At 40.5% G+C, this 22994-nt stretch overlaps 1 protein-coding gene across 4 annotated transcripts in view; it reads right to left on the reverse strand.

Annotated features, from left to right (window-relative positions):
• rgs6 (regulator of G protein signaling 6) overlaps positions 1–22994 on the reverse strand; it is a 568741-nt gene that overhangs the window by 259544 nt on the left and 286203 nt on the right. The window contains exon 1 of one of the 4 annotated variants that reach the window (XM_059954284.1): positions 20105–20123. The exons of the other annotated variants lie outside the window; for them this stretch is intronic. The gene's annotated coding sequence lies outside the window, so the exon portion shown is untranslated. Of the gene's footprint in view, positions 1–20104; positions 20124–22994 lie in introns of those variants that run through there. 4 annotated transcript variants of the gene reach the window in all.

Consider the following 22994-nt stretch of genomic DNA (forward strand, 5'->3'; position numbering starts at 1 on the left):
TGGAATTTCACACAAAATTGCTTTTACAATCCTATGATGGCCTTCAAAAACTCATACCTGGACTTCTTGTATGTTTATGGAATGCCCATCTTAAATGCTACAAATCTAGCCCTCAGGAAACTGCAGATCTCCTGGTTAATCCACAGAGATCTTAATGAAGGCAGTGACAACTGTACCCCAACCTAATTCACTCACAACACAGTTCGCACTTTTCTGATTGACACTAGGTTCAATTCGTAATCTTCCTGATTCACAAATGGGTCAGTTTTCATTTATTTAACTGACCCTCTGCATGGTTTATACCTCTCCTGTTTGTTGTGCTCTACAATAAGTCAGTGCACTTGCAGCCATGGACATAACAGCTGACAAAGGATATAGGATCACAGCAAATCCTTTACAGTAGTCAGTATCATCAACAATAATTGGGGTCACTATTGCGGAATCACAATCGCCCATTAGCCAATGTGTGTGCAACCATGATACCTATAGAAAGTGAAGCACATGGCAGTGTAGCAGTTGTGTGCTGCATCGAAGCCCCAGAGCTCCAGGCTCAATCCTGATGTCAGGTACTGTTCTTGTTCTTTCCGTGAACAAGTAAGTTTCCTCCCATATCCTAAAGATGTGCTGAGAGGTTACTTTGCTCCTGCAGATTGCCCCTTAGTGTAGGTAAGTGGTTAAAGAACCAAAGGTGTGTTGTGAAGGGGAATAAGTTAATAAGGAGATGGATGGGAGCTGCCATAAAACTGTATGAAACTCCTTCTATGATCTGATAGGTAAAATCCAATTCCGGAAGAAGCCAGTGACAATGACTCCCACAGAGGTGAGAGCTTCTGGACCCATATCCCAACCAGAAACTGGTGCATGTGGAATCTTTACCATTGAGGTGCATATCCATATTGAGCTAGGACCCAAAAAGGAGTCCATTTCATAATATGTGGTAGCAACCAGGTGCCAGTGTCACTGAAAAGCCTGTACATACTGAACCCTTACCCAAGAAGCTGGTTCAGTTCGTACTGGTGTATAGGAATAAAAAGCCTACCATGAATCAGCCATGTGCTACCATGATCCAACCAGGAGTCACCATACCTTTAAGGACTCGGTGAATGCTATCCCTGATCCAGCTAGGTGTCAGCCATCTAGTGTCTTGACTCAACCAGGAGTCAGTGTACATGCTACTGAGACCCAGAGAATAGAGAACGTGCATTGAATTATGGCCCTGTGTCTAAAGAACTATGACTTTAATTGGAATTAGTGCCTTTGGAAATAACCCTAAATGTGACTGGTGTGATTGGAACCATGATAGCATTAGACTCATTCCTCCAAGGGTAGGTAACCATTTTGCAAAAGCTAGTGCTGTGGAAATAGCTTGAGATAAGGTCTGTGTTATTTAATCAGCCGATTTACAGTATAGAATTAAAACATCAGTGAAGAGATAAACAGATGGGGTGAACTATTAAAGCTAATTACACCTTAATTACTACTTCTGTAATTTGTACTGTCAAACTGAAGATATTATTTCAGTGCACAAGTCTGGACATCAAATAAGTGTACGAGTTATTGCATCTATAGCAACCTCTGTTAAAAAAAGCAAACTGCTGTCCTTTGCTAACTTTGTCCTTAATCTGCAAAGATGCAGCAAGAGGGAACCCAAGTGAAATCATATTGGAAACAAACGAAGGAAACAAAGGCATTATGGATTCCTTTTAAGAATGTGCTTCTGAAGCCTGCCTTACACATTTTGAACTTTCTACTATTATCAGTGGAACTGATAATACTCGGATCTGCTGTGACCTCCATTAATTTGAGTGCCTTGAAGCAGCAAGACTTTAAATTTAAGAGCTTTACCTTATCTTTGCCCTTTATCTCTCTTGCTTGAGCACATTGACAGTACAAGAGCAGAAATCATTCTATACCACATAAACTGTTAATTTATTCTTTTACAGATTTTATTCTTTCTATTCATGTGTAAAGACAACCTTTTTATCTTTCGGGTTTTCACTCTTCCACAGTGCTTGGCAGTAACCTGTTCTTTACTTCCCAGCAAAACTGCAGTGAGCAGGATTTCAGAACTGAGGCTCACGGCCCCTGGTGCAAAACTCAGTGGAGGTTCCAAGGACTAAACCAGGATAGACCAAATACAGGTAAATGAAAGTAGTGTAGATCAGTATAATGTTTGGAATGGACTGGGTGGGCTATAGGCCCTGGTTCTGTGCTGTACGGCTCTTTTTACTTGTCCCATCATTGAATTTTCCACAACCAATGTACTCACTTTCAAGGACTCTTCACCTCAAGTACTCGATATTTATTATTTATTATTATTACTTCTTTCTTTTTGTATTTACACAGTTTGTTGTATTTTGCACACAGTTTGAAAGCCCAAGTTGGTGCAGTCTTCCATTGATTCTATTACAATTATTATTCTTTGGATTTATTGAGCATTACTTACACATTATGCCACTGGAATGAAGGTCCTCCATCTCTGCTGGTGTTCAGGGTTTCCTTCATCAAGTCAGTAGCTTGCACTCGGTTTTCACTACGATCATTCATGCAAGTTTCAGGTGGAGACTTAGGAATACTGTCACACTCAGATGTAGACTGCTTTTTCATTGCTGTTTCTGTAACAATTTTGTATTAGCAGTCAGGATTACTTGCCCTGAGCTGAACCCCCAAACCTGGAGGACCAGTGGACTACTCTTCATCTGGTCTCTACCCTTTGACCTATTTGTCAGGGGTGACTCTACCAAGAACAAAGGCATAAAGCCCTAACTCCAGCCAACATAGGTCTCTGGGTCATTGAGGCACGCAAGCTTCCAAACCCATTTACAAGGTTGTGGTCTTCTTGGAAGATATTGAGTATGTCCACAAAAAAATGAATCTCAGGGCTGTATATAGTGACTTACATGTACTTTGATAACAAATTAACCTTGAACTTTTTGACACTCTATGATATTGAGACATTTTCAAGGAAAGTATGGGAGAAATGGAGTCAGTGGCAGGACTCACAACCTGGGTCAAGCAGGAGAGCTAAGGCTGGGTCAGGGCAAAGTACCATGGCCAAGGACAGTCCAAGGAATGGTTTAGTACAAAGTGCCAAGGCTGAGGTTTGTACCCGCAGTCATGGCTCCCAGTGCTGCCTCCACCATAGATTGCATTGCTGTCCCTAAGATGGTGCACACTACTGGACCTGGCTCATTACTGACTCCAACATATCTCCCTGTGCTCACCCTGGACAAGCCTCTTAGCAGATTAATCCCAGTTTTTGGAGATGTGGTGTCGACTCTGCCTTGAAGAGCTGGCTCCACCATTTCTTTCAACAGCACAGCCAATAGGTCAATGGCTTCAAGTCTTGGTGCTGGCCACAGCTCTCTTCACTTTCTCTTCTAGTAGTGACTGCTCCATGTCTCCTAGTTTTCACTCTGCCTTGTCTCCCAATGCACACTCTGTGTCTCCCCATCCACACTACATCAATGTTCACTTCCGCATTGACGAAGTGTATTTTACTGTGTTAGCATTATAACATAGCTGGGTAGGCTACCTATGGAACTATCCATTTCAGGGAGTGAAATAACCACTGTGGCTCACTTTGCCCCCCTGACGTATCTGGACATGCTTTGGAAGTGAATAAGTATTGAGCATTGCCAACCCAAGCTGAGCATTTAACTGTTTTACAATCAATATTTGGTGGGAGAGTCTTTGATGGATGATTATAGGTTCAGGATAAAGGGGGCAACATTTAGCACTGGAGCAGGTTTCAAACTTTGTCCCCTGGGTTTCATGAAATCTGGATTTTTCCCTCCCAGGGGGGAACAATGCCTATTGTTGAATACATTTAAGAATGACACTTACAGATCTTTGACACCCAAGAGCCCAGAGGTGAAATGGGAATGTAAAGTGAAGCAGGAATTAAGCCATGTCCTTGATTTGACCCAAATAATGCATTTCACTGTACGTTTTGATGTGCATGCAACAAATAAAACTGATCTTTATTTTCTTTCTTTTGAAGCTGGCTTCCTCCTGGTCTCACCTGATGGATGGTACTCTGTTCTCGTAGCTGGCGTTTGTGTTTGGAAGAAAGGAGGTAGAAGATGGCGGAATAGCTTACTGGTTGATCTTCCTCATCTGCCCTTCTCTATGGCATTCAGATACCACTGCTCAGGAGGTGAATACATAAATCAGAGTAGCGACAAAATGAAAGCAATTGATACTTTGAAGTAATGTACATACGATTCCTTTCTTCACCATTACTCTGCAGAAGTTAGCCAAGTGGTTAGTTAGGGTGTTAAGCAAATATCAGGTCAGTGTGACTAGAACAATTAAAAGCCCAGGGTGGTATCCCAAACTCAAGAAAATCTGCAGATGCTGGAAATTCAAAGCAACACACACAAAATGTTGGACTCAGGTCCTGATGAAGAACATCGGCCTGAAGTGTGTGTGTGTGTGTGTGTGTGTTGCAAAAGTCCAGGGTAAGAGGGATTGTCTGTATTACATTTTAATTTTTTTTAAACTATGATACCTTTCCTTTGATTGGCTGATTGTAAATCTGTCAACAGTGTATGATGTCTGTGAAGCCTTGAGATAGTAATGAGTCACAGTAAGGGCCAGGGATACACAATATGCATGGAAGATAGGACTTGGATAATGGAACAAAGAGAGAGGGCATAATGTTAAAGCCCCTGCTGACGAACAGGAGGGCGATACATTTCCTGCCGTGGCTCAGATGCCGCGTCATTGTCCTTTATAATTAGGAATTTTTTTTATTTGAGATCATTTTTTTTCCCAATCAATCACATCCCCTCAATTTCAATAGGTGGACACATTTCTATGACATCAGTGTTGCCATGCAAGTGACAGGACAGTGTCTCTCTGCGCCTGAGCTGACTCACCACTGCAGTCACTGTGGGTTGTTTACAAGTAAAGCTTTGCCTGCACAGTAATCACCCATAAAATCTCCTTCAATCCCTCCATCACATCACATTTCTGATTTTTTTCCAAGAATCCATACAAAAAGTGCTGCACATATTTTAGCAACCTCAAACTGGACAGAAAGTTTGATAATAGAGCAGAGATTACAGGTAATCCTTTGTTATTCAACTGCAGTTAACCTCTAGCAGAAAGAATTAGGATCAGAATCAGGTTTAATATCATTGGCTTATGTTGTCAAATTTTTGGCTTTGCAGTAGCAGTACATTGTAATACATAATAATAAAAGAACTATAAATGACAATATGTATATATAGTACTGAGCAAAAGTCTTCAGCACATGTAAAAAAAATCTATAAAGCAAAGTTGCTTTAAAAAATAATGAAATAAAAAGTTTCTAAAAATCAAAACATTACTATAAAGAGCAGTAAACAGCAAAAAACCAAATCAAATCAATTTTTGGTGTGACCACCCTTTGCCTTTAAAACGGAATCAATTCCCTTTTATTTATTGATTGAGATACTGTACAGCCCAGCAATCCCCCAATTTAGTCCTAGCCTAATCATGGGATAATTTACAACAAATAATTAATCCACTAATTGGAATGTTTTTGAAATATGGGGGAGACTGCAGCATCCAGAAGAGACACTCATGCACATGGGAAGAACGTACAAACTGTCTTTCAGGGGACATCAAAACTGAGCTCCAACGCCCTGAGCTGTAATAGTGTAGCACTAACTGTTACGCTACCGTACCACCCCATGTTGATGTCATTTTTATTTATATAGGGGTTATACTCCACGATGTCAGCCCCTGTAGAGAGAAAAAACATCAGAGACCTTATGTTGTCCATCAGGTGGTCTGAGTTGTGGCCGTCACTCGGTATTCCTGGGGAGGAGCTGCTGCCTCAGGGTTCAGTGACACACATTCACTCTTGACTTTGCGTGTTGTCATTTTGCAGTGACAGTACAGTGAATAAGTGCAGATTGGTAGGTTAGACAAGTTGCCCTTAGTGTGTAGGTGAGTGGCTGAAGAGAGAGGATATACCATAGGTTACAAGTAAAGTTAGTAGGGTAATTAGTTACAGTAGGACAAAGGGATCTGGGGATAAAGACTCATAATTCCTTGAAAGTGGTGCCATATGTAAATAGAGTCATAAAGAGAGCTTTTTGCACATTGACCTTCATAAATCTAAGTACGGGTACAGGAGTTGGGATGTTACATTGCAGTTGTATAAGACATTGGCAAGGGCAAATTTGGAGTATTGTTTGTAGTTCTGGTCATCTACCCATAGGAAAAATAATCAGTATCATTAAAATTTCCAAGGATGTTGATGGGACTTGAGGACCTGAGTTGTAGGGAAAGGATGAATAGTTTAGGACTTTATTACCTAAAGCATAGGGGAGAATTGATAGCGGTATAAAAAGTTATGATGGGTTCTAGATAGGATAAATGTAAGTAGGCTTTTTCCCCCACTGAGTTTGGGAGAGACTAGAAATAGAGGTCATGGGTTAAGTGTGAACGGTGAAATATTTAAAGGGAACCTGAGTGGAAATTGCTTTTTTCAGAGGAGGGTGTGAGTGTGGAACAAACTACCGGAAGAAGTGGTGGAGATAGATTTGACTGCTGCATTTAAGTTTGAATAAGTAAATAGATGGGAGGCGTATGGAGGGCTATGGTCCAGGTATGGGCTGATGGGACTAGATGGTATAGCGTTGTCGTTCTCTATGACTCTATTGAGATCCATCATTAAGGACCCCCATCACCCAGGACTCTTCTCACTACTATCATCACAGAGGAGGTACAGGAGCATGAAGACACACACACTCTGTGTTTTAAGAACAGCTTCTTCCCCTCTGCTATCAGAATTCTGAATGTACAATGAACCCATGTACACTACCTCACTATATTTCCCTCTCTTTTTGCACTACTTATTTAATTATATATATATATTTCTCATTATAGTTTATAGTGTCTTTTTATGTATTGCAATGTACTGCTGCTGCAGAACAACACTTTTTATGACATATGTCAATGATATTAAACCTGATTCTGATTCTGGGATTCCTGTGTTGATGAATATTGATTCAATACGCTCAAGTAGGAACTGATCAACTCCTTTAGAGTGTGACTAGAACACCTGCCTATTAAGTAAATCATCCTTAGTCACCAGGCTAGCCCCTAGAATACTCCATTACAAATCTCATTTGGCAGTAGCCAAAAAAGCTATTGCAGTTACTTGGAAATCGGATACACATTTAAGTATAGATTCTTGGAAGAAAGAAATCTATGGTTGTATTCCATTAGAAAAAATTACTTATAATTTAAGAGATAAATATGAAACATTTTTGAAAATTTGGAGCCCTTATTTACAAAAGACAGGATTAAATATATAGATGCTTTGAAGATGAAACAATTGGTTATTAGGGGAAAGAAATAAATATACATATTAAAATTATTACGAATTCCATGGAGCATGTGGAGATCTTCCAATAACCAGGCTTTCTTTCTTTCTTTCTTTCTTTCTTTTTTTTTTCTATAGGGCAGTTAGGGGGGAGGGGTTAAGGGGAGGGGGTATGGGTTATATACATTGTTTTTTCATACTTTGTAATCATTTAAAAATGCAATAAAAAAAAAAGAATCTCATTCCCCATATTGATGTGGTGTTGGCTATGCTTCAAAATGATCCCTCCTCCACATTTCCCGTTCTGTTTAGTGGCCTCAACAGATTGATCCACTCACCCACCTATGCCATGCCAGTTTCCAAGTGTTCTTCCCCCCTTCACCCATACCATCTCTGATCTAATCCACCCTCCAATTTAATCTCCTATCCCCAAGTCCATTTCCACAAACCATTATACCAACACTATGCCAATTTCACAACAATGATGCCAAACTTTCCCATGCTTCCTGGGCTAGACCAACTCTGAGTACTAATCTCTTGCCTCCGATCCTCATCTCTCTCTTCATCCTACCAATTCTACACCTGTCTCCTATGCTGAATCTATCTCCATCAGCAGCCACTGCAAATATCCACTGTCGTCCAAGGTCTACCAACTGCTTGGATCTAGTCTTAGAAAAGAGAAAGGGAAGTACGCTGAGCTCTGAAAATAGTCTCCTACAAGAGATGCCTTCAGCAGAAAGCTAATACCTAAGCCTTTCTCCATACCCACTGCTTTGCTCATTCAATGCTACTAACAGGGCTACTGGAATTTCTACCAACAGCCATCCACAGTTTAAATGATAGAGCTACTTTTCTGCAATACCATCATATTTTACACGCATTTTGTTTTATCCTGTGGCCTGTTTGCCAGTTGGGAAACAATAATCAGTCAATATGAGAAACTCACATTTAACCTGGAAACAAATTATTCCATCTTGGGTGTTCATCCAAATGTCATTCTCAACTACCTTCTTGTCACATTTTGAGTAAAGACCTGCAACATTTTCAGACTACTTGGCACTTGTGTATGTTGTAAGAGACTGGTTGTGAATCCAGACTCTAGATCAGTGTGCTTATCCACACCTTGTTACCCGGTTACCATATGATGGATTCTAACAAAGTAATAACGGCATGTGGTTAGAGACCTAATGAAACAGAAGAATTCTCACATCATGCCATCACAAGCTTCATTAATAAATATCAGCTGAAAGGGAAGTGTCAGTTAGATTATAAATTTAAACTCCACATCCGGAAGCTTGGCTAACCTGAGGAATTTCCACTGAGGCTGAAGATGCCAGGCAATCAAAGATCTTTACACCTGTCAGATGCTTTTAATTTAGAACTGGACCACAGTAGTCCAAGGTGTGGGAGCTAAATTATTCAGCTTGGGGAAAATTTGCTGAAACACCCACAAACTTGATTATTTTTTTAAATTGCAATATCCAGAGATGCTCTGTGACCTCCACATTTCAATTGTCTGAAAATGAAAATCAAAACAAGGCTACAAACAAACAAGCTCTGGGGATAGTGATTCACCTAAAAGAAAACCTGTGAATTATTCTGTCAGTCACCTGCAGTGCTTCCTTCTGGGCAGATCACCAGCTTCCTTAGTATATATAGATATTCTGACCTCAGTTTATTTAATATATTTACATAACGCTATATCATCATGTGTTTTTATTTATTGCACCAGATAAGCTCAGTATTTCTCAAGTGAAAATATTTATCAGCTACATCCTTACTCTGTCCTGTTAATTATCATTTATTGTGGAGTTATCTAATAGGAGATTCACTGCAGTAGCTTAGGAGTTTTTCCGGACTGTGCAATGTTTTTATAGTCTCTGCGAGGGAATATTATTAGAAACTTAGCCACTGAACCTGAACTTTCCGCATGATCTGAGAAGGTGGTCAAACTTTTCATTAACATCCACGTATATGCCATACAGAATAACTCAAATTCTCCACTGTCTGACTATTTAGAAACCACAGTGGCTTAGTGTCTGGTACACCCAGTGCTGATTTCTGCACTCCCTTCCACTCAAAGTTCAAAGTAAATTTATTATCAAAGTACATATATGTCAACAAATACAATCCTGAGAAACATCTTCTTGCAGCATACTCAGTAAATCCAAGAAACATAATAGAATTAATGAAAGGCCAAATCCAATAGGATAAACAACCAATGTGCAAAAGGCAAAAACTGTGCAAATACAAAAGAAAAAAGGAAATAATAATAAATAAACAATAAATATCAAGAATGTAAGAAGAAGAGTCTTTGAAAGTGAGTTAATAGGTTGTGAGAACAGTTCAGAGATGGGGTAAATGAAATTATCACCACTAGTTCAAGAGCCCTATGTTTGAGGGGTAATAACTGTTTTTGAACCTGCTGGTGTGTTTCCTGAGGTTCCTGTATATTCTTCCTGACAGAAGCAGTGAGAAGAGAGTATGGCCTAGGCGGTTCCCAATAATGAATGCTAATTACCTGCAGCAGCATTCCACGTAGATGTACTTAATGGTTGGTAAAGTTTTACCCATAATGGACTGGGCCATACCCAGTACCTTTTGTAGGATTTTCCATTCAAGGGCATTTGTGTTTCCATATCAACCCATGATGCAACTAGTCAGTATACTCTCTACCACACAGCGATAGAAGTTTGTCAAACTTCTAAGTAAGCAGAGGCGTTCCTGTGTTTTCTTTGTAATTGCACTTGCATGCTGGGCCCAGGAGAAGTGAACACTGAAATGATAACTGTGATAATTTAAAGTTGCTGACCCTCTCCACTTCTGATCCCCCAGTGAAGGACTTCCAGTTTCCTCCTCTTGAAGTCGATAATCAGCTCCTTGGTCTTGCTGACACTGAGTGAGAGGTTGCAGTTGTGGCCTCACTCAGCCAGATTTTCAATTTCCCTTCAATATGCTGATACGTCACCACCTTTGATTTGGCTAGCGACAGTGGTGCCGTCAGCAAACCTAAATATGGCATTACAGCTGTGCTTAGCCTCACTATCATAAGTATAAAGTGAGCTATGTGGACAGCCTTGTGCACCTATGCTGGAGATTGTGGAGGAAACATTGCTAATCTGAACTGAGTGGAGTCTGCAAGTGAGAAAATTGAGGATCTAATTGCACAAAGAGATATTGAGGCCAAGGTCTTGAAGCTCACTATGGTCCCTTGCTCCCTTCCACATATCTGGATTCTGGGTTCTGATATCTTTTAAAGCATAACTGGTTCAAATTCCATGCTCAACTGATTCTGTTTGGCACACTCCTTTTAAATTTACCGGGTTCGGTGGAATATTTGTAACTTTTTCTTAAAAATTGAGTGAAGTCATTGGGAATATTCATAGGAATGAAATCTGATAGGAATAAAGTCTGGAAAATATGCTTCTCTGGCACTACCAAAGTTCTGATTGGACTGATAAATGGAGTTTTTCTGTACTTGCACGGAGAGGCAGATGCCAGTTTATGTGCGGTGATGGGTACTGATGAACAGCAGCTACATAAATGCAGAGAGCACGTGCCATTCATGCAGAAGCAGGTTTTCACATTGCATGTGATGTACGCTTAAGCATAACTTAAAGGAGTCCTGTCTAATCAGGTCTTAAACCTAGCACAACAGTCTCATCTAACTCCTCTTCTTAGGTCGCTTACTCGGCTCCTCCATCAATGGGACTTAGCATGATCATCTTCGTGACCCTAACTCTATACTCCAGATCCAGAAGTCAATTGAGACCACCACCGCTCTCGGACTACATCCACAGCCTCTGTTGCACCTGTACACAAAGTCTTTCAAGAAGCTCTCAACCGAAGCTCCGACTACATCTCCACTCTAACCCTCCCATCCATTGGACCATAAGACACAGGAGCATAATTAGGCCATCCAGCCCATTCAGTCTGCCCTGCCATTCCATCGCTGGCGATTTATTACCCCTTTCAACTCCATTCTCCTGTTTCCTCTCCATAACATTCAATGTCCTACTAATTAAGACTCTATTAAGCACTGCTTCAAATATACCCAATGACTTGGCCTCCTCAGCTGCCTGTGGCAAAGAATTCCACAGATTTCGCCATCCCCTGGCTAAAGAAGTTCCTCCTCATGTCTGTTCCAAATGAACAACCCACTGTTCTGAGGATGGTCTTAGACTCTCCCACTTTACGAAACATCTTCTCCACATCCACTCTACTTAAGCCCTTCAGTGTTTGATAGGGTTCAATGAGATGCCTCCTCATTCTTCTAAATTCCAATAAATATAGGCCCAGAGCCATCAAACACTTCTCATATGTTAAACTTTTCATTCCCAGAGTCATTCCTGTGAACCTCCTTGGGACACTCTCCAATGGCAGCATATATTTTCTTAGATAAGGGACCCAAAACTGCTCATACTACTCCAAGTGTCTTGTAACCAATGTCTTATAAAGCCTCAGCATTACGTCTTCGCTTTTATCCTATAGTCATTTTGAAAGGAAATCTAAAATTGCATTTTGCTTACTTACCACTGACTCAACCTGCAAATTAAACTTTAGGAAATCCTGCATGAGGATTCCCAAGTCCCTTTTCATCTCTGATTTCAAAATTTGCTCCCCATTTATTAGATAGTTTAGACTTTTATTCCTTTTACCGAAATACATGACCATATATTTCCCTACACTATATTCCACCAGCTATCTCCTTGCCCATTCTGATCAGACTAAGTCTTCCTGCAGACTCTCCGCTTCCTCAACACTAACTGCCCCTCCACCTATCATCGTAATGTTCGCAAACTTGGCCACAAAGACATCAATTCCATCGTCCAAATCATTCACATATAATGTGAAAAGAAGCGATCCCAACAGTGACCCCTACAGAACACTGATAGCCACCAGCAGCCAACCAGAAAAGTCCACTTGTATTCCCACTCTTTGCCTCCTGACAGTCAGCCAATCATTTACCCACACATATACATGGTAGAGCATGCTGGTGGAGTGTGCCTTTCTAGTGCTATGGGACAGATGCTTGGAAGGACCTAAATCTCATACTGTTTGCAAGAAAGTCTAGCACCAGTAAGAACACACTGAAGCACTTCAAAATAAAATCACTATCTATGATTGTAATTTTTATCCAGAACACATTGTTCAATTCTTATCAACTTTTTTTTTAGTGGGATTCTTTGAGAGAGTATGGCAAATTTCAAGAATATCCTTCTCCCTTTCCCACATGGTCCAAAGTACAAAATAAACAGAAACTCTGTCAATTATTAGGAGAAGCTGTCCACAGGACTACAGAGGCAGGAGCTATGAGGACACCCATTGACACTGGGTAACACTGCCCCAATGAGAGATGAAAGGGCATGATGACCAAAGGTGAGATCATGGCTTAGTTCATGGGCAGATTCCAGTGTCAAATGGTTTACTGGTATGAAGTGCCTTGACATTCAGTAAGAAATGCTGCAGGAGAGACTTAGGATCTGATTCAGAACAGAAACTAGCAGTGTAATTTCAGGTTGGCAGGGGGAAATAATTCTCTGATATCCTTCAGGCTCCTTATACTTTAACATGTTTGCCTGAGTTCAACACCAAAGAACACCAGTTAGCATGATTTCACATCCAGTTTACACTGGAATATCTCATCCCTCTTTGTCCTTTGATAAATTTTTATATGCTAGATACAACGAAAAGCAACAAAATTTCAAAGTTCAGAATATATCAAATAATTGTATATTTTATGAATAAAGTACAGTATATTTTTGGAAAAGAACTTTGTCCACATCCTTTCATTAATCCGAAACAAAACATGTTTTAATGTAAGGTAATGGATGCTTTTACAATCATTCTGTTAGCCGTGTAGCATGTCTCAAGAATCTGAAGAAAAATACCAGTTCTGCAGCTGCATGTTTCAGAAAAATATATTAGACACTGAACCATCTGGACTTGTTTGGTTGCTTTAATTTTGAAAGGAAAGGGAAGACTTTGTATTAAATAAAATATGAAATTTGTGATTATGAAATCTTCCCTGAGCAAGTGGAACTGTTGAATGCTGGCTATCCATTATCCAGCACTTTCCAACAGTTAAATTGCTATTATTACCCTCCTGGAGTAATAAAGATCTAATCTGAGGGTTCTGTCCATCTGGTTTGCTTCTTTACCAAATTAGAGTAATGTGCAGGCCCAGGTGCCCTAATAAAATGTTCATTGGTTTCTAGCATCGCACAAAATTCTTACACACACTGCAGTACCAATTACAAATCCTTCCACTCTGTGTTATTGCCCTTCTGATTAAGTCATAGATAGAATTGGCAAAAATCCATTTTAAGGCAATCTCAGGCATACACACTCTCTTTCAATATCTAGACTTGGCAATATGCCTGTTGTCTAAGTCGCTGCCCACTCTATTGCTTCTCCAAGATGAAATATTAAAATCAACGACAAAGTTCACATGCTTTAAACTTTAGGCCTGGACTTTCCATCATGGAACACTTAAATTTTCTCAGCATTACCCAGAGCGAGATATGCTGATGGCCAGCTCAGTATAGTTTCATATCTCTGGGCAAATTTTACCAGGTTTGTCCAGGAGTTTATCAACACTTTGCATTTGACATGAGTCCCACTGCAGAGTAAAGATCATTCCTAACCTTACGTTCCACTGAAGGGGTAATTAGACTGGGAAATTCTGAGAGTGACCAGAGCATAGAAGACAGGACAGGGCAGAGCAGTAGACTAGCAGATTGCTCTTACACATGCCCACTATAGCTTGGAGTGACTGAATAACCTAACCTGACAAATGAATCTCTCATCTTGCATTTCACAACTTTCTAGATTCCTTTATTTATATTCTTGCTTTTTAACTGAACTTACCTCATGGATTTTATTCAATTCGTTCTCTGTCTCTGTCACTCTCTTTATTAACTCATCAAATGGATGACCTCTACAGCTCATCTCCATAGCAACCCTGGTATCACTATTCCAGAGATATACCCTCTGTCCTATCCATCCCTTCCCTACCTTTTCTGAAAACTAATTTGATTTCTTTCCTCTTAAATAAATGTGAAACAATAGCTCTATTTGTACAAATAATGCCTGACCTGCTGACTACTTACACTGTTTTCTGCCTTTAATTCAGATATCCAGCATTTGAAGTTTTTAAAATTTTTATTAGAAGTGAATATGAATTTTATTAAAGGTGAATATGAGCAGCATTTACAGTTATGGGGAATAACTGTCATTGTCTCTCATGTAGTCTTGGTTCTACACTATAAATTAAACATTAAAAATGGTTAACAGAGAAGCAGGGTTAATACTCTTGGTCAAAGACCCTTCATCCAAAGCCAGTTGTTGCCTGCTTTGCCTCGGAAAGAATTGCTATGAAAAATCATTGAAATATCTGACCAAACACTCACATTGGATCTACACAGTAGCATTTTGTCTCCACCCCCAACAAATTTACATCAAGATCAAGCACCGAGGCTACTCAACTTAAATATTAATTTGCATTTGATTTTCAAGATAATGGTAGAATCTTGTTATATGTCAATGTCAGTGATTTGGATGATGGAACTGATGGCTTTGTCGCCAAGTTTGCAGATTATATGAAGATAGGTGGAAAGACAGGTAGTGTTGAGGAAGCAGGGAGTCTGCAGAAGGACTTGGACAGATTAGGAGAATGGATAAAGTGGCAGGTGGAATATGGTGTAGGGAGTTTACGGTTGTGCATTTTGGTAGAAGGAATAAGGGCATCGACTAATTTCTAAACGGGGAGACAATTCAAAAATGAGAGGTGCAAAGGGACTTGGGGGTCCTTGTACAGCATTCCCTAAAAGTTAATTTGCAGATTGTTTCTTAAAGCCAAATGAGGTGCAAGACTTCATTTCAAAAGGACTAGTATATAAAAACAAGAATGTAACACTGAAGCTTAATAAGGCATTGGTCAGGATGCACTTGTTGTGAACAGTTTTCAAAATCAGTTTTAATATCCCTGGGCATATGTCATGAGCTTTGTTGTTTTGCAGCAGCAGTACATTGCAACACATAATAATTATAGTAAGTATATATATAAATAAAATAAATATATTAAAAAGAGAGGGAAATAAATACTGAGGTGGAGTTCATGGATTCATTGTCCATTCAGAAATCTGATGGCAGAGGGGAAGAAGCTTTTCCTGAATAATTGATTGTGTGTCTTCAGGCTCTTGTACCCCCTCCTTGATGACAGCAATGAGAAGAGGGCATGTCATGGGTGATGAGGGTCCTTAATAATAGACACCACCTTTTTGAGTCATTGCCTTTTGAAGGTTTCTTGGATGCTGTTGAGGTTAACGCCCATGATGGAGAGTTAACACCTTTCTGCAGCTTTTTCTGATCCTATACTGTGGCCCCAACATACCTGATGGTGATGCAACTCTCTGGTATATCTGTAGAAATTTGCAAGCATCTTTGGTGCCATATCAGTTCTAGTCCTAATGAAATATAGCTGCTGCCATGCCTTTTTTGCAATTGCATTAATATGTTGGGCCCAGGATAGATCTTCAGTGATATTGACACCCAGGAACTTGAAACTGTTCACCCTTTCCACTGCTGATCCTTTAACAAGGAGGTATGTTTTCCTTCGACTTCCCCTTCCAGAAGTCAACAACCAATTTCTTGACCTTACTGACATTGAGTGCAAGGTTGTTGTTGCAACACCACTCAACCAGCAGATCTATTTCGCTCCTGTATGCCTCCTCGACACCATCTGAAATTCTGCTAACAGTAGTTGCATCATTGGTAAATTTATAAATGGCATTTGAGCTGTGTCTAGCCACACAATTGTGGGTGTAGAGATAGTAGAGCAATGAGCTAAGCATGCATCCTTGAGGTGCACCAGTGTTGATTGTCAGTGAGGAGGAAATGCTATTTCTAATCCATACTGACTATGGTTTCCCGGTGAGGAAATCAAAGATGGAGTCACAGAGGCCCAATGTTTGGAGCTTGTTGATTTAAACTGACAATACGATTGTGTTGATTGCTGAGTTGTAGTTAATAAACAGTAGCTTGACATGGGTATTGCTACTGTCCAGGTGATCCAAGGACGAGTGGAGAACCAGTGAGGCTGCATTTGCGGTACACCTATTGTGGCAACAGGCAAATTGCAGCAGGTCCAGGTCTGCGCTTAGGCAGGAGTTGATTTCAGCCCTGACCAACCTCTCAAAGCTTTTCATCACAGCAGATGTGAGTACCACTGGGTGACAGACATTGAGGTAGCTCACTCTGCTCTTCCTTTGAAGCAGGTGACTGCAGCAGTGAGAGACTGAAGGTTTCCTTGAGCACTCTCACTAGCTGGATGACATAGACTTTCACAGCCCCATCACGTACACCACCAGGGCCTAACGCCTTGCGAGGGTTTGCACTCTTGAAAGATGTCCTGACTTTGCCTTACTTTTAGAAGAAAAGATGTGCTGCCATTGGAGAGGGTCCAGAGGAAGTTCACTAAAATTAATCTAGGAATGAAAAGGTTTAATGTCTGAGGAGCGTTTGATGGCTCAGAGCATGTAGTCACTGGAGTTTAGAAGAATGGGGGAGGGGGATCTCATTGAAACCTATCAAATATTGAAAGGCCTAGGTAGAGTGGACGTAGAGAGGCAATTTCCGATTGTAGGTGAGTCTAGGATCGGAGGACACATCCTCAGAATACAGGAACATTCTTTTAGAACAGAGATGAGGAAGAACTTCTTTAGCCAGACAAGTCAAGTCACTTTTCATTGTCATTTTGACCATAACTGCTGGTACAGTACATAGTAAAAATGAGACAACATTTTTCAGGACCATGACACAGTACAAAAACTAGACTGAACTACGTAAAAAACAACACAGAAAAATACTACACTAGACTACAGACCTTCCCAGGACTACATAAAGTGCACAAAACAGTGCAGGCATTACAATAAATTATAAACAGGACAATAGGGCAGTAAGGTGTCAGTCCAGGCTCTGGGTATTGAGGAGTCTGATAGCTTGGGGGAAGAAACTGTTACATAGTCTGGTTGTGAGAGCCCGAATGCTTCAGAGCCTTTTCCCAGATGGCAGGAGGGAGAAGAGTTTGTATGAGGGGTGCGTGGAATCCTTCATAATGCTGTTTGCTTTGCGGATGCAGCGTATAGTGTAAATGTCCGTGATGGCGGGAAGAGAGACCCCGATGATCTTCTCAGCTGACCGCAATATCCGCTGCAAGGTCTTGCGATCCGAGATGGTGCAATCTCCGAACCAGGCAGTGATGCAGCTGCTCAGGATGCTCTCAATACAATCCCTTTGAATGTGATGAGGTTGGGGGTGGGAGATGGACTTTCCTCAGCCTTCGCAGGAAGTAGAGACACTGCTGGGCTTTCTTTGCTATGGAGCTGGTGTTGAGGGACCAGGTGAGATTCTCCGCCAGGTGAACACCAAGAAATTTGGTGCTCTTAACGATCTCTACCGAGGAGCCGTTGATGTTCAGTGGGGAGTGGTCACTCCGTGTCCTCCTGAAGTCAACAACCATCTCTTTTGTTTTGTTCACATTAAGAGACAGGTTGTTGGCTCTGCACCAGTCCGTTAGCCGCTGCACCTCCTCTCTGTAAGCTGACTCATCGTTCTTGCTGATGAGACCCACCACGGTCGTGTCATCGGCGAACCTGATGATATGGTTCGAGCTGTGTGTTGCAGCACAGTCGTGTGTCAGCAGAGTGAACAGCAGTGGACTGAGCACGCAACCCTGGGGCCCCCCTGTGCTCAGTGTGATGGTGTTGGAAATGCTGCTCCTGATCCAGACTGACTGAGGTCTCCCAGTCAGGAAGTCTAGGATCCAGTTGCAGAGGGAGGTGTTCAGGCCCAGTAGGCTCAGCTTTCCAATCAGTTTCTGAGGGATGATTGTGTTGAATGCTGAACTGAAGTCTATGAACAGCATTCGAATGTATGTGTCTTTTTTATCTAGGTGGGTTAGGGTCAGGTGGAGGGTGATGGCAATGGCATCATCTGTGACAGTGATAAATTTGTGGAATTCATTGCCAAAGATTGCTTTTGAGGCCAAGTCATCGGGTATTCTTTGAGCAGAGGCTGATAGGTTCGTGATTAGACAGATCATCAAATGTTATGGAGATAAGGTGGGAGAACAGGTTTGAGAGGGATAATAAATTAGCCATAACAGAATGGTGGAGCAGACTCAATGGGCTGAGCAGTCTAATACTGTCATATGTCTCATGGTTTTATGGTGTTATATTCTATCAACGAGTTGTTTGCTCACAAGCAGGCATGCCATCATTGGGATAATCTATTCTAGAGATACAAACTAGAACTCTAGAACTAAATGAAAGAGAGACAAATATTGGCTAGGAAACAGACAGAATACTTTGCTCTTATTGAACATTGTACCACAGGATCTTTTAAACCCTTCTGAGGGAGGAGAGTGTGCACAATTAACAGAAAATTTTCAACAATTGAGTTAACTGTACAACAAAGATTTGCTCCTCTACAGCTACAAAAAGCACCGGGATGCAAATCCACTCTTTGATAAGTGCCTGCTTCTTTGTTGTACATCTAAGGTACAAATTACCATTGACATGAAACACCTCAGGGGTCACTTTACATGCATGGAAATAATAAGCAAATTAAAGCATTAAAACTGGACCAACAAGTACCATAAAAATAGGACAAGCTGTCATTTTATAACATTTCAAAGATTAATTTTCTTAAAACATTATTCACTAATGCTTTCAGGCATTGTCAATAAGAATGTGCAAAGCTGTTAGTCTGAGGACTGGGACTGTTCTCCTGTGACTCAGCTTTGCTCCACTGGAAATTTGGGTAAAATATTTTGCAGCTTATAAATCGTTTGGACAGTGATATTCCTAAGACCAAATCTCTACAGTTTTTAATCAAAAATACATTTCCTCTTGAGAGCTTGATAGTTTTACTGGTGGAACAGTTTCATAGCAGTTTTTCAAAACATTCTTATAACACCAGAAAGGAACAATTCAATTTTGATAATGTTAATTGACACAAAAATTAGTTAAGGTCTACTGGGAACCCTATGACGGTAAATTTATTCCCAATGATTTCCCTCCCACAATGAAGTTGAAGTTTACCTTCATTTCCTTTCCTAAGCTAGCAACACTCAGCTAAGTTGATAGGTTTGGGTTTGTTGGATCTTATGTAATTTCTCAGATTTCCATATGGCATGAATAAGCCCAATAAGCCCAATGAATTTATGTGAATTCTTAGAGCAGTCCCATCAATTCCATTCCCTCACTTAGTTCTTTATTAATTACTCTCTAACACATGCCAATTAACTCCTCTGACCGTCTACACTCAGGGACAACTACCAATATCCAATGAATCTAATCTACGTCTCTAGTACATGGGAGGAAACATAACCCTGCCACAGGGGTGATAATCCATACAGACAGAACCAAAACCACCGACAGCAATGGAGATTGAGGTCAAAGTTTAGACCCTGAGGTGGTGAAACAACACGATTACCTGCTGCGCTACCATGAGACATTTTCCTACCCATGATTATTTCCCGCTCACGGTTGGAACGAGCTCCAAATCCAACTTGATCCAGAAGAGGCCATGCCTTCTTCTCGTTGCCACCATTGACCAAGAGCTACAGAAACCCTTGGTCCATCTGTCTGGGAACAATGATTACCTTACAATCATCAGGCTTCTGATCCAGTGTGGATAAGCTTATTCACCATTACTCTGAACTGATTCTATAGCCTCAGTTTCAAGGACTCTATACAACTCATGTTCTCAGTATACCTTTTAGCTGTTTGATTTGTCTTCTGTTGCACATTGTTTGTCAGTCTTTTTGATTGTTTATCTAGGTTTTTGAAAAATTCTATTGTATTTCTTTCTTTCCCCATTAAATGCCTGCAAGAAAATGAACAGCAAGGTAGTATACAATAACACAAATGCATGTTGATAATGCATTTACTTTGAACTGAAGCTGTGGAATAGAATATTATTCTTAACTACTGACACATTACAAGGTATATTTATTACTGTCCTTTGTTTCTATGATGCAGGTGATCATTATATTTAGGCTTATAAAGCCAGGCTTATTTGAATAGAATCAATAAGTTACTGATTCTAACGGTAAAATAGTTTAAATACAAGCTGAAGGAAAGATTGGACCAAATTCTCAAAGAATCACAGTAAAACAATGCTCTCTTTGTCATTAAAAACCTCTCTGCCACGGATATGTTAACAGCTGCTCAGAGAACGGCAGTAAGAAAGCCAGAGTATGAGGATTTTACAGACAAACACCTGAAGGTAAGTTTAGGGCTAAATCTGAGAGCTAAAAATTGAAAGCCTGATATGAAGTGCATCAGGAATATGTCAAAGGTCATTTTGAAGTATAGAATTTGAGTTAATGGTAAGTTAGATTGTTTGAAGTAGCCTATTTCAATTCCATCTAAACTCCTTGCTTAAAGATTCATTATATATCAGTGGATATATGTGTTGAAATATAATAAGTAAGGGCAGTGTAGTCAAACTATTTAAGGATACTTGGTATGGGGTTTATAACTGTAAATTAGGCAAGTGTGAAGTATTACTCAGCAATCTTTCTAAAATTAATTCACAGATCTGTGGATTTTTTCCATGTGATTATTTTATTCAAAAATATTTATTCTAAGCTACTTCTGCCTCATGTTGAATGAGTCTCTATTATAAACTTGCATCCATAAAAATGATTCCTTTCAATCAAGCAGATGCAGTAGCTTATGGTATTAGGCAAATTTCTCTGGATGGAGTAAAGGAAGAGCCATTTTCTAATAACCACAACTGCATCAGATTATTTTATGACTAACAGCGATGTGCCCACAGATCCCTGGAGTACACCAGATTATTGACTCCCAGATTGTAAAGCATCCTTCAGCTACAATCTACTGCCTCCAATCAACAAGCCAAGTTTGAACCTAGTTTGCCAACACATCTTGGATCCTGTGTGTCCTAATTTTCTGGTCCAGGCTACCATGCAGGATTTTGCGAAAAGCCTTTCTAAAGTCCGTGCCAATCCTGCCTTCTTCCATTTTATTAGTTAACTCAAAAAATACTATTAGATTTGTGAGATAGTATTCTCCTGCACAAAAATCTTTAGATGCCCCCTAAACAGCACCCACATTTCCAAGTGACACTTCGTTTTTCCCCACAGTTATATCCCTTCTGTTGATATAATGCCTACTGACCTGCTGTTTCCCAGCTTATTTCTACTGTCCAATTTGAACAAGCGAACAACATTAATAATCCTGATACCTCATCTGTGGCTGTAAAGGATGAAAAAATCTACACTAAGCCTTAGCAAAATCCTCCCTAGTTTCCTGTAGTATCCTGGGATAGATTCCATCAGGATGTGCCAATTCTCTTACATTCTCTTACAGCATCTCTCCATTCCTGACACAGACATGTTCGAGAATATCAGCACAGTCCTCCCCTAATGTCCTCCACATCTTCCTCCCAATGAATACTGATGAGACGTATTGACTTATGTTTGGATCATTCTAGCTTACATAGAAACAGAAAACCTACAGCACAATACAGGCCCTTCTGCCCAGAAGGCTGTGCCAACCATGTCCTTACATTAGAACTACCTAGGCCGGGGGTTGGCAACCCGCGGCTCCAGAGCCACATGCGGCTCTTTTACCTCTGTGCTGCGGCTCCCTGTTGCTTTGGGAAATAATTGGTCTTTTGCAGCATCCGCGCCCATGGGGGCCAGGTTGAGGGAGGCTTAAAAGCAAGGCTGTTTAGTTAGAATAAAGTTATTCGACTGCAGTTTACTGACTGCATGAGCACACCGCTACAACGTGTTTTTATCGCTATTAATATACGTCACCACTGCCAATACCTGACACCCGTCAGTGCGCGATTTCTTTAATTTTTCGATCCAAGGTAGGCCAACTATGGAGAATTCTAAAAAAAGAAAAGTGACTGAAGAAAACAGAACGTTTAATGATACGTGGACAGATTCATTTGCTTTCACTGTTGACGAGACTGGTTTACCGGTATGCTTAATATGCAATGAGAAACTAGCAAACAACAAAAAGTCAAATGTTGCAAAGCATTTCTAGAATAAACACGCAGCCTTTGCTCAAAAATATCCGGATGGAGATGAGAGATAAAAAGCCGTTTCGGAACTGATGCGGAAGGTTGATCTGAGCAAAAATCATTTCAAGCAATGGATGAATTCCGGAAAACCAACGACATACGCTAGTTATATTGCTGCTCAGGAAATAGTCAGGCACGGGAAGCAGTTTACAGATGGTGAATATATAAAAGAATCTTTCATTAAGATTTCAGAACATCTATTCACGGACTTTAAAAACGAGTGAAATTGTGCAGAAAATCAGGGATATGCCCCTCTCTGCAAAGACTGTCAAAGACAGAACCATAAAAATGGCAGAAGACATCACAAGACAGCAAATTAAAGACATCAATTCAGCTGTGGCCTACTCGATTGCCTGTGCCGAGTCTAAAGACAAAGGTGATATTGAACAAATAGCGTTGTTCTGCCGGTATGTAAACTCTGCCGGGCCACAGGAAGAACTGATTGAGTTGATACCTCTAAAAGACCAAACACGGGGGGAGGACATCTGTGAGGCTGTCTTGAATTGTTTAAGAGCCAAAGGAATAAAGACCACCCATCTGGTGT

The sequence above is a fragment of the Hypanus sabinus genome, chromosome 2 (genome assembly GCF_030144855.1).
Source record: "Hypanus sabinus isolate sHypSab1 chromosome 2, sHypSab1.hap1, whole genome shotgun sequence".
In the NCBI taxonomy this organism is placed as follows: domain Eukaryota; kingdom Metazoa; phylum Chordata; class Chondrichthyes; order Myliobatiformes; family Dasyatidae; genus Hypanus; species Hypanus sabinus.